At 40.6% G+C, this 11659-nt stretch overlaps 1 pseudogene; it reads right to left on the bottom strand.

Annotated features, from left to right (window-relative positions):
• Positions 1-214: 214 nt before the first annotated feature.
• The window catches only part of LOC135525834 (zinc finger protein 850-like), a 227988-nt pseudogene continuing 216543 nt past the window's right edge, over positions 215-11659 (bottom strand).

Genomic DNA, 11659 nt, shown 5'->3' with positions numbered 1-11659 from the left:
CACCAGTCACCGGTACCCAGTTGTGTGAAAATGAATAAAAATACCTTATGTAGATGGATTTTTACAAATCCAATCAGTTTTCCACATTGATCAAACATCATCACATGGACTTGTTTTGTTAAAATCAAAAAATAATGTTATCACATACACATGGTTAGCACATACACATGGTTAGCAGATGTTTTGGTCACATACACATGGTTAGCAGATGTTATTGGTGACATACACATGGTTAGCAGATGTTTTTGGTCACATACACATGGTTAGCAGATGTTATTGTGAGTGTAGTGAAATGCTTGTGCTTCAAGATCCGACAGTGCAGCAGTATCAAACAGATAATATCTAACAAATTCCACAACTAAACCTAATACACATAATCTAGTAAAGGAATGGGAAATATATAAGTATAAACCATATGGATGAGCAGTGACAGAGCAGCTCAGATGCAATATATAGTGAAGAATATATAGTGAAGGATACAGTATACAGTATTTACAGTTGAAGTCAACGATTACATACACTTAGGAGCATTGGTAAGGCTTCTCCCCTGTGTGTATGTTCTCATGAGCTTTCAGATGTCCTTTCTGGTTAAACATCTTTCCACATTGCGAGCAGTGGAAAGGCTTCTCCCCTGTGTGAATTCTCATGCTGTTTCAGGTTCCTCAAATCGTTAAAACCCTTTCCACACTGGGAGCAGTGGTAAGCCTTCTCCCCTGTGTGTATTCTCTCATGCTGTTTCAGGTTCCCCAAATTGTTAAAACCCTTTTCACAATGGGAGCAGTGGTAAGGCTTCTCCCCTGTGTGTATTCTCTCGTGCTGTTTCAGGGCCCCTAACTGGTTAAAACACTTGCCACACTGGGAGCAGTGGTAAGGCTTCTCCCCTGTGTGTATTCTTTCGTGTTTTTTCAGATCCCCTGCCCAGTTGAAACACTTTCCACACTGGGAACATTGGTAAGGCTTCTCCCCTGTGTGTATGTTCTCATGAGCTTTCAGATGTCCTTTCTGGTTAAACATCTTTCCACATTGCGAGCAGTGGAAAGGCTTCTCCCCTGTGTGAATTCTATCATGCCGTTTCAGCTTCCCCAAATCATTAAAACCCTTGCCACACAGGGAGCAGTGGTAAGGCTTCTCCCCTGTGTGAATTCTATCATGCCGTTTCAGCTTCCCTAAATTGTTAAAACCATTTCCACAATGGGAGCAGTGGTAAGGCTTCTCCCCTGTGTGCATTCTCTCATGCCGTTTCAGCTCTCCTGACTGGTTGAAACACTTTCCACACTTGGAGCAGTGGTAAGGCTTCTCCCCTCTGTGTAGTCTCTCATGTTGGTTCAGGTTTCCTTTATGGCTAAAACTCCTTCCACACTTGGAGCAGTGGTAAGGCTTCTCCCCTGTGTGTATTCTCTCATGTCGTTTCAGCTTCCCCAAATCTTTAAAACCCTTTCCACAATGGGAGCAGTGGTAAGGATTCTCCCCTGTATGCATTCTCTCATGTCGTTTCAGCTTCCCCAAATCGTTAAAACCCTTTCCACAATGGGAGCAGTGGTAAGGATTCTCCCCTGTATGCATTCTCTCATGTTGGTTCAGGTTTCCTTTATGACTAAAACTCCTTCCACACTTGGAGCAGTGGTAAGGCTTCTCCCCTGTGTGTATTCTCTCGTGTCGTTTAAGCTCACTTAAGTGGTTACAACCCTTTCCACAGTGGGAACACTGGTGTCTTCTTGCTGGTGTGGACGTCCCTGGCTCTGGTTCCTCTGAGTCTGGTCTTTCACCTGCCAAAGACAGTGTTTAAAAGAAAAATAGAGACCGAAAGAAACCTCCACATGATAAAACGGCCTTGCTACGAGGGTAAATCCTAATCAGAGCTCTCAATAACCTAAGTCCAGTTTTAACAATCTTAGTGTGATTTTAAAACAAATGTTGTAGAGTTTCCTGGTAATTACTGACAATGTTTACACAACTTATTTATTCATTCTGTCAGAACACACAAAACTAAACAGTTCTAGGACACTCAAGACACAGACATCACTGGATTCCAATCGAGCAGGTAGTTCTAAATATATAACTTTCATAGATAGCTGTATGATACAGAATGTGACCTACAGTCGTGGCCAAAAGTTTTGAGAATGAAAAATATTACTTTCCAAAGTTTGCTGCTTCAGTGTCTTTAGATATTTTAGTCAGATGTTACTATGGAATGATGAAGTATAATTACAAGCATTTCATAAGTGTCAAAGGCTTTTATTTACAATGACATGAAGTTGATGCAGAGTCAATATTTGCAGTGTCGATCCTTCTTTTTCAAGACCTCTCCAATCCGCCCTGGCATGCTGTCAATTAACTTCTGGGCCACTGACGGCAGCCCATTCTTGCATAATCAATCCTTGGATTTTGTCAGAATGTGGGTTTTTGTTTGTCCACCCGCCTCTTGATGATTGTCCACAAGTTCTCAATGGGATTATGGTCTGTGGAGTTTCCTGGCCATGGACCCAAAATATTGATGTTTTGTTACCCGAGCCACTTAGTTATGGCAAGGTGCTCCATCATGCTGGAAAAGGCATTGTTCGTCACAGAACTGTTCCTGGATGGTTGGGAGAAGTTGCTCTCGGAGGATGTGTTGGTACCATTCTTTATTCATGGCTGTGTTCTTAGGCAACATTGTGAGTGAGCCCACACCCTTGGCTGAGAAGCAACATGAATGGTCTCAGGATGCTTTACTGTTGGCATGACACAGGACTGATGGTAGCGCTCACCTTGTCTTCTCCGGACAAGCTTTGCCCCAAACATTCGGAAAGGGGATTCAGAGAAAATGACTTTACCCCAGTCCTCAGCAGTCCAATCCATGTAACTTTTGCAGAATATCAGTCTGTCCCTGATGTTTTTTCCTGGAGAGAAGTGGTTTCTTTGCTGTCCTTCTTGACACCAAAAGTCTTCACTTCACTGTACGTGCAGATGCACGCACACCTGCTTGCTGCCATTCCTGAGCAAGCTCTGTACTGTTGGTGCCCCGATCCCGCAGCTGAATCAACTTTAGGAGACGGTCCTGGCACTTGCTGGACTTTCTTGGGTGCCCTGAAGCCTTCTTCACAACAATTGAACCGCTCTCCTTGAAGTTCTTGATGATCCAATAAATGGTTGATTTTGGTGCAATCTTACTGGCAGCTATCCTTGCCTGTGAAGCCCTTCTTGTGCAAAGCAATGAGGACGGCACGTGTTTCCTTGCAGGTAACCATGGGTGACATATGAAGAACAATGATTCCAAGCACCACCCTCCTTTTGAAGCTTCCAGTTTTGGGGGGGACTCAGTTCATTTGCATGGAAAAGAGGGACTTTGCAATTAATTGCAATTCATCTGAACACTCTTCATAACATTCTGGAGTGTATGCAAATTGCCATCATACAAACGGAGGCAGGAGATTTGGTGAAAATTAACATTTGTGTTATTCTCAAAACTTTTGGCCACGACTGTACACACTTCCTTAAACATAACAAGTAAATAAGTCATTTTAAGTGGAAGTCCAAAACTTGTTTTTATGTTGAAAACACAAAGCACATCAGTAAAATCTCCCCATTGTTGAAAGGGTTTGACACCTGCTGTTTTAATGGCCCAATTTCTTATTTAGACGTTCACAGATTTTCAACATTTTGACTATCGCTGATGTCATATTTTGGGTAAAGTAAAAAATAAGGTGAAATATTTGGAAAGGTGTTCCTAAAACTGATGGTAACTACAATAAACAAATTATAAAACGCAACATGTGAAGTGTTGGATGTTTAATGAGCTGAAAAAAAAGATTGCAGAATTTTTTACATCCCTGTTAGTTAACATTTATTCTCTGCCAAGATAATCCATCAACCTGACAGGTGTCGAATATCAAGAAGCTGATTGAACAGCTTGATTATTACACAGGTGCACCTTGTGCTGGGGAAAATAAAAGGCCACTAAAATGTGCAGTTTTGTCACAATGCCACAAATGTCTCAGAGGGAGCGTGCAATTGGCATGCTGACTGCAGGAATGTCCATTTATTTTTTACATTGGAGACAGACACAAAGCACATCAGTAACTAGACAAGGTCTTGAAAAAGATCCGTACATTTTTTTGCTGAGTTTATTTTGTACATGTTGAAAGGTTTTTTTTTTCTCAAACATAAATCAACAACTCAAGGTGAAAGACAAAGGCCATAGCTGTAATAAAGTGTCTTGAGTTTAGTTTGCCTGTTCAACAGTCTTGTAAATATAGGGGGGTTGACTGGGACAGGCAATGTAATATACATAATGTTTTAAGGATACATTTTTGTAAAACAAGCATACCATTATATGGGCTATTGGTTTCTCTCCTTTCATTGGCAGAATCATTTTTCAGTGTTATGATATTCATAACATCCATATCCACCAGTCTATCTTCCTGTCAACTAACAGAACTCTGCTGGTTGTCCTGGTAACAGATGCCAGTGGGCAGATCTATTGTATTTGTTCAAACTAAACTACAGCACTTACTTTGATGAGTCAAATCGGATCCTTTCTTCTCTTCTCCTCCTCTCACAGTTCCACTCAGCCCCGTTGTTTTCCTGAAGTCCACCAGCAGCACAGACAACCTCTTCATACCCAGCAGTAAGGTGCGACCGGGAGAGGCACGATACAGGGACTCCGGGAGGGTGGAAGGGCCAGTGTTGTCCTAGTAACCATAAAGAGGGGACACAGACGCACATCATTATGGATGCTGATGTCACTGTTGTCATAAAGTGCTCTACAGAAACCCAGCCCAAGCCGATAAAGCAAGCTGTATGCTAGACCAGACCAAGCTGTACCATCTGGTGTTCTGATCTGGAGACACTCTTCTCTGCCTCGTCAGCATCAGGATGTTGTTGAGGCTCCGCAGAGGATCCACCATAGTCATGTCTCTCTCCTGTGTGAATGAGAATATCAAACAGATGGTAAACTTATGATATTTTATTGCAATCACAGAGTCTTACAAGGGGCATGAATATGTCTAAAAAGGGCCTAAAATGGCCACTTTCATCTTGATTTCCTAAAAAAATATTTGTGGTGCAAATGTAAAAGGGTTGTTCCACAAAATGGGTGCCTTTTTATATTTTAAGTAGAACATACCCAGTAATATTGAATATTAAAAAAACTGTTATACTAGATGAGGGGAACTTTAATGTCGACCACATGGAGAATTCAATACATCTAAATGAAAAGTCGTAAAAGTATATGAACCAATGGCAGATCGACCATTTAACAATTCCTACAGTAAGAATGCCCATTAAAAACCCCACATTAGTTCAACAACTGCATAGTTTGTGTCCTTGTTTTTAAGACAGTACTCACTAGTGTCAATCGGATCTTCTGTCTCCTCCTTTTTCACTCTCAAAACGTCTTCCTCCTTCACGTTTATTAAGATATCATCCTCTTCCTCTCTAAAAGGTTCTTTCTCTTCTTTCACTATAACAGCCTCCTCTTCCTCCTTTTTCATTCTGAAAGATTCTTTCTCCGTAAAGCAGACCTCCTCTTCATTAGCAAGGGAGGAGTAGTTCAGTGAGCTCATGGTCAGGGATGTTATCTCGCTAGCTAGCTAGCATTAGCGACTAGCCTAGTGCTAACCTCAGTATCAATCTTCAACAAGTTTGCAAATTGAACAAGCACATTAGGTTAAAGTTCACCAGTAGATACGTCAACCGAAATTTGTCTAAAACACTGAGATTAGGTCATGTACAATAACATGGTCCAAAGAATCAATCTTTTAGTTTTATTGTCAAGCAGGCTCCCGAGGTGGTTGTAAGAGTTGGCGCCTTGTTGTTCCTGAAGAAGCGTCCCGTCCAGTCCATAATACGTCACGCAAGAATCATCACCTGAAAGACGCCCATCGCCATCTGCTGACTGGAGTGGGTAACGCAGTTTGGAAACAATAGTTACGACACTTTTTGTGTTGGAAAGAACGTCATAATAATTTAACAATAAACTGATACATTTTCTCTTACGTCTTACAAATAATACTTTCCTGTACACAGACGTAGAAGCTTAAAATGAATATGTAGATGATGAATAAATACTTCTACGAATAGGTAGTGTGTTAAAACACATTTATGTTAATACTCTGTTCATTTTTCACATTTGTTTTTATTAGATGTGACCATACTTTTCCCTTAAAGCCACGCTCTATACGATACAAATCATACTGTAAACAATAGAGCAAATGCATCACATGCAACAGAATCGGCTGAAGGAATTCACCCCTGATGATGCGTAAACACAGTTCACTGTCACAACCGCCACGTTGTATTTCCTCTCACATCAATTTGCTCACCTTTTCCCTTCGCTTGTGGACGTCAATACACAACACATTAGCTGTAGGTGACCAGTACTTAAAACCTTTCCAAACCAAACCATTTCATAACTGCTACACACAGCCTACATCGTTGTCACCATATTAGCTAAAGTAATGTCATAGTCAACACAGCTTATATAAGTAACTTGTTAGTAATCTGCTACAATCATGACAGAGCTCCTCTGTGGAGATGCTACATGTTTCATCATTAGATGCTACAGTCCTCCAACAATGGATGTCATATGAATCTTTACCACTTGCTCTGTAATAGGAGTAGTATTTTTCCTCGACTCACCTGTGTCCCCGCACATTGACTCTGTACCGGTACCTCCTGTATATAGCCTCCACATTGACTCTGTTCCGGTACCTCCTGTATATACCCTCCACATTGACTCTGTTCCAGTACCTCTTGTATATACCCTCCACATTGACTCTGTTCCGGTACCTCCTGTATATAGCCTCCACATTGACTCTGTTCCGGTACCTCCTGTATAAAGCCTCCACATTGACTCTGTTCCGGTACCTCCTGTATATACCCTCCACATTGACTCTGTTCCGGTACCTCCTGTATATACCCTCCACATTGACTCTGTTCCGGTACCTCCTGTATATAGCCTCCACATTGACTCTGTTCCGGTACCTCCTGTATATACCTCCACATTGACTCTGTTCCGGTACCTCCTGTATATAGCCTCCACATTGACTCTGTTCCGGTACCTCCTGTATATACCCTCCACATTGACTCTGTTCCGGTACCTCCTTTATATACCCTCCACATTGACTATGTAACGGTAATACCTGTATACACCTCCACATTGACTCTGTACCGGTCGTCCTGTACTCTGTACCTGGTCCATTGACTCTGTATTGACTATGTACCGGTAATACCTGTATACAGCCTCCACATTGACTCTGTACTACCTCCTGTATACAACCTCCACATTGACTCTGTACTGGTACGTCCTGTATATAGCCTCCACATTGACTTGACTCCTGTACCTCCACATTGACTCTGTACCGTACCTCCTGTATATAGCCTCCACATTGACTCTGTACCGGTATATAGCCTCCACATTGACTCTGTATACATATACCCTCCACATTGACCTGTACCGGTACCTCCTGTATTGCCTCCACATTGACTCTGTACCGGTACCTCCTGTATACAGCCTCCACATTGACTCTGTACCGGTAATACCTGTATACAGCCTCGCTACTGTTATTTTTCTGCTGCTCTTTAATATTAATTATTTGTATTTTTATACATAACACTTATTTTTCTTAAAACTGCATTGTTGATTAATTAAGGGCTTGTAAGTAAGTATTTCACTGTCAGCATTTCACTTGTATTTTGATTTCATTCATACATTTCTTACATTAATTTATTAATATAGAAAATATAAATATTGAAAATATAAATGTTTCGATTTTTTATATATATTGTTGAATATAATATACTTTAAGGGTATATTAGTTCCAGGATCTCTGCCAGTGTTAAAGTTATGGGCAATTTAATACAGAGACATTAGCATAGTAGGACATGAAACTTAAGGTTACCTAACATAACCCCGGTTCTATGATATTATTAGCCTCGTTAGGGGCGGAGTCGAGGGAGATCCAATCAAACAACATCTGTCACGCAACAGCTAATAGCAGACGACTCCACTTCCTATATATGGCCATAGTCTCTCCCGTCTTCACATCTAAGTACGTTTGTCTTCCATGTGTGAAAGGTAACCTAGTCAACTACCAACTACCATAGAGCTCATATACTTTCACCTTGTGAATATCATAGAATATCAGGGTTCTGTTAGGTAACCTGGTGAATATCAACCAGGGTTCTGTTAGAACCTGGTGAATATCATAGAATCAGGGTAGGTAACCTGGTGAATATCATAGAATCAGGGTTCTGTTAGGTAACCTGGTGAATATCATAGAACCAGGGTTCTGTTAGGTAACCTGGTGAATATCATAGAATCAGGGTTCTGTTAGGTAACCTGGTGAATATCATAGAATCAGGGTTCTGTTAGGTAACCTGGTGAATATCATAGAACCAGGGTTCTGTTAGGTAACCTGGTGAATATCATAGAACCAGGGTTCTGTTAGGTAACCTGGTGAATATCATAGAACCAGGGTTCTGAATTAGGTAACCTGGTGAATATCATAGAACCAGGGTTCTGTTAGGGTTCTGTTAGGTAACCTGGTGAATATCATAGAACCAGGGTTCTGTTAGGTAACCTGGTGAATATCATAGAACCAGGGTTCTGTTAGGTAACCTGGTGAATATCATAGAACCAGGGTTCTGTTAGGTAACCTGGTGAATATCATAGAAGGTAACCAGGGTTCTGTTAGGTAACCTGGTGAATATCATAGAACCAGGGTTCTGTTAGGTAACCTGGTGAATATCAAGAATCCTGTTAGGTAACCTGAATATCATAGAATCAGGGTTCTGTTAGGTAACCTGGTGAATATCATAGAACCAGGGTTCTGTTAGGTAACCTGGTGAATATCATAGAACAGGGTGGGTAACCTGAATATCAGGGTTCTGTTAGGTAACCTGGTGAATATCATAGAATCAGGGTTCTGTTAGGTAACCTGGTGAATATCATAGAATCAGGGTTCTGTTAGGTAACCTGGTGAATATCATAGAACCAGGGTTCTGTTAGGTAACCTGGTGAATATCATAGAACCAGGGTTCTGTTAGGTAACCTTCCGTTCTATTTCATGACTTGTTAGTCTCTCACTTTGGGGATATAGTCAACAACCATAGAGCTCATATACTCTCTGATGCCAAGTCTAGACAGGATCATCCCTCAGAGGTCCCCACTCTACTCACCGTAGGTACACTTCAACTGTGAGAGACGGAATCTAAATGACATAACGGCCCTTAGCATCATCTCCATCGCACGTTCAACATCGGCACTCTTCACACAGAACAGCTTCACTGACGTGATTCGTGATTGTCTCATGGAGGCCTTTGTAAAGCTCCTGTGCATCGCTGACATAACGGCCTTAGCCACCAACCTGTCTGCCGTTCTCTTCAACGTTCATGATGTGGACTTAGTGGTCCAGTTCCTCAGTGCTCCGTTCCTCTCCTTGCTTCTTTTGTATGCTGTTCTCCACTGTTTACACTTCTGATGCTGGTCTCTCTCATTTAATAAATCACTGATCTTTTCTTTTTCCCCCTGAATCAACATTCCTTTTCCATCTCTCAAGGTACTGTTCCCTTTTTACTGGGTCAGCATTGTGACGTGCTAGACACTGCCTTTGTCGTTCTGCTGCTGATGTGGGTGCCATCATTCCCTAGATGTTTCAATGAAATAACGTTAAATCAAACATTCTTATAATATACACATGTATACACTATAATCATTGAGTAATTTAGGATCCAGAGCAACTTAAAGGAACAACTGAAGAGCCTTGACCAACTCTCCTACCACCAGGCTACCTGCCTTAAAATATATATTCTGTTCACATGGAACACATTACAGCATGTTTTATAAGTGAATATAAACAATATATAATGTATAATGTATTCAATTATTAATTTGTTTAGATGCAATACTCATAAATAAAGTAAATAACTCAACCCTGTCACAGGTTTACAACCCGTTACATGTAGACTGAGGGACAGAGCTACATGGTGTGATTTTAATCAATAATCATGCATTTATTTGATAAAAATACTTTCTCAACAAAATAACACAAATGTATGTTTGCATTCAATTATGTGCACATTTTAATATTCATTTCCCAAGTAAAAATGAATTGAAATGCCTGGGGGACATATAAAAAAATAGATGATTTTGTAATAATAAAGTTTAAATGAATTCTATATTTATTTCAATTCATTATACTGGACATTTCAATGTATATACAAAATCAGTCAGTGGGACTGAAATATTACCAGAGCTCAAGAATGACCCAAATACTGTTAGAATAGAAATGGTTTTCTCTGTCTGTTATTTTTTCACATCTAAATGTGGCCATACAACTCCCTTAAAGTGAATGTAGCTAAATGTAACCACATGTAACATATGGATCTGCATTAGTATAGCATCACAAGTCCCAATGCAAAGTTACACCTCTCTTTTCTATTTTACATAAAACATCAGAATTCCAAAGAATGCCGAAGTCATGTCAGAATTGTTTTTTGTACAGGCTGTGAAGTAATATGGAGGACCCGCGTCAGCCAGCCTATCCTCTACAATGTCAACACTGGTTGTCTGTCATTTGAAGGTTTTCCTACTTTTTTACAAGAACTTGCATGTGAAAAGCATGTATAAAAGCATGTACACAGGGGTCTGTAATTTTTACCATAGGTTTTCCTACACTTCAACTGTGAGAGATGGAATCCAAAACAAACATCCATAAAATCACATTGAATGATTTTGTGAGTACACCCCTCACATTTTTGTAAATATTGAAGTATATCTTTTCTTGTGACAACACTATGTTGAAATAATAAATTTGCTCTATCCAAAGATGAGTGTACCAAACTCACTAAAAGTGGCAAATTTGCCTCCCCTCAAAATAACTCAACACACAGCCATTCATGTAAAAACCTACACCCCTATAGTGAAAATGTCCAAATTGACCCAGGCTCTCAAAATGTCAATATTTTGTGTGGCCACCATCATTTTCCAGCATGAAGACAAACAATGTCCTGGTAATCCGTCTGGCCCTGGTTTGATCTGAGGACCCATGCCAAACCTTTTCAGTCTCCTGAGGGGGAATAGGTTTTAATGGCATCATATAGCCAAATTATTTTTCACCCAGGAAGCTCGGGTAAACAGTGGTTTTGATGCACTGCTGCCACTACCAGGCCTGGAGTCCATTTTGACTTTGTTGATACCCAAATTGTGTCTTACGGACAAGTTCTGAGCCTGGTTTAGATCTTATCTGCGGAAAGATATCAGTTTGTCTCTGTGAATGGTTTGTCCTCTGCCAAATCAACAGTATAACTTTTCCCCATCCCCTACGCCCATTGCAAAAACCAGGGACCCTCTGTCACATCCAAACAGCCACCCACGAAAAATGTATCCATCGCTTTTGTCACAAAACTTGCAGAGCAAGGGGAACCACTACTTCAAGGTCTCCCGGATAAATCACTAAATGTAGTTCAGTTAGGGCAAAATGGCTGCTAGAATCCTGACTGAAAAAAATTTGATCATATTACACCAGTGCTAGCCTAAGCTAGCTTCCTGTCAACCTATTGTGTGTATTGAACATTCATACTGGACTTGCTCCTATATCTCTCTGATTTGCACCACCACCCATTATCTTGAAGTCAAAGCCACAGTGTATTGTTGCTATAGGAGTTTATGATGAATAAT

The sequence above is a fragment of the Oncorhynchus masou genome, chromosome 5, assembly GCF_036934945.1.
Source record: "Oncorhynchus masou masou isolate Uvic2021 chromosome 5, UVic_Omas_1.1, whole genome shotgun sequence".
Classification (NCBI taxonomy): domain Eukaryota; kingdom Metazoa; phylum Chordata; class Actinopteri; order Salmoniformes; family Salmonidae; genus Oncorhynchus; species Oncorhynchus masou.
The sequence above is the reverse complement of the archived record's forward strand: the minus strand, read 5'-3'. Positions and strand labels throughout refer to the sequence as shown.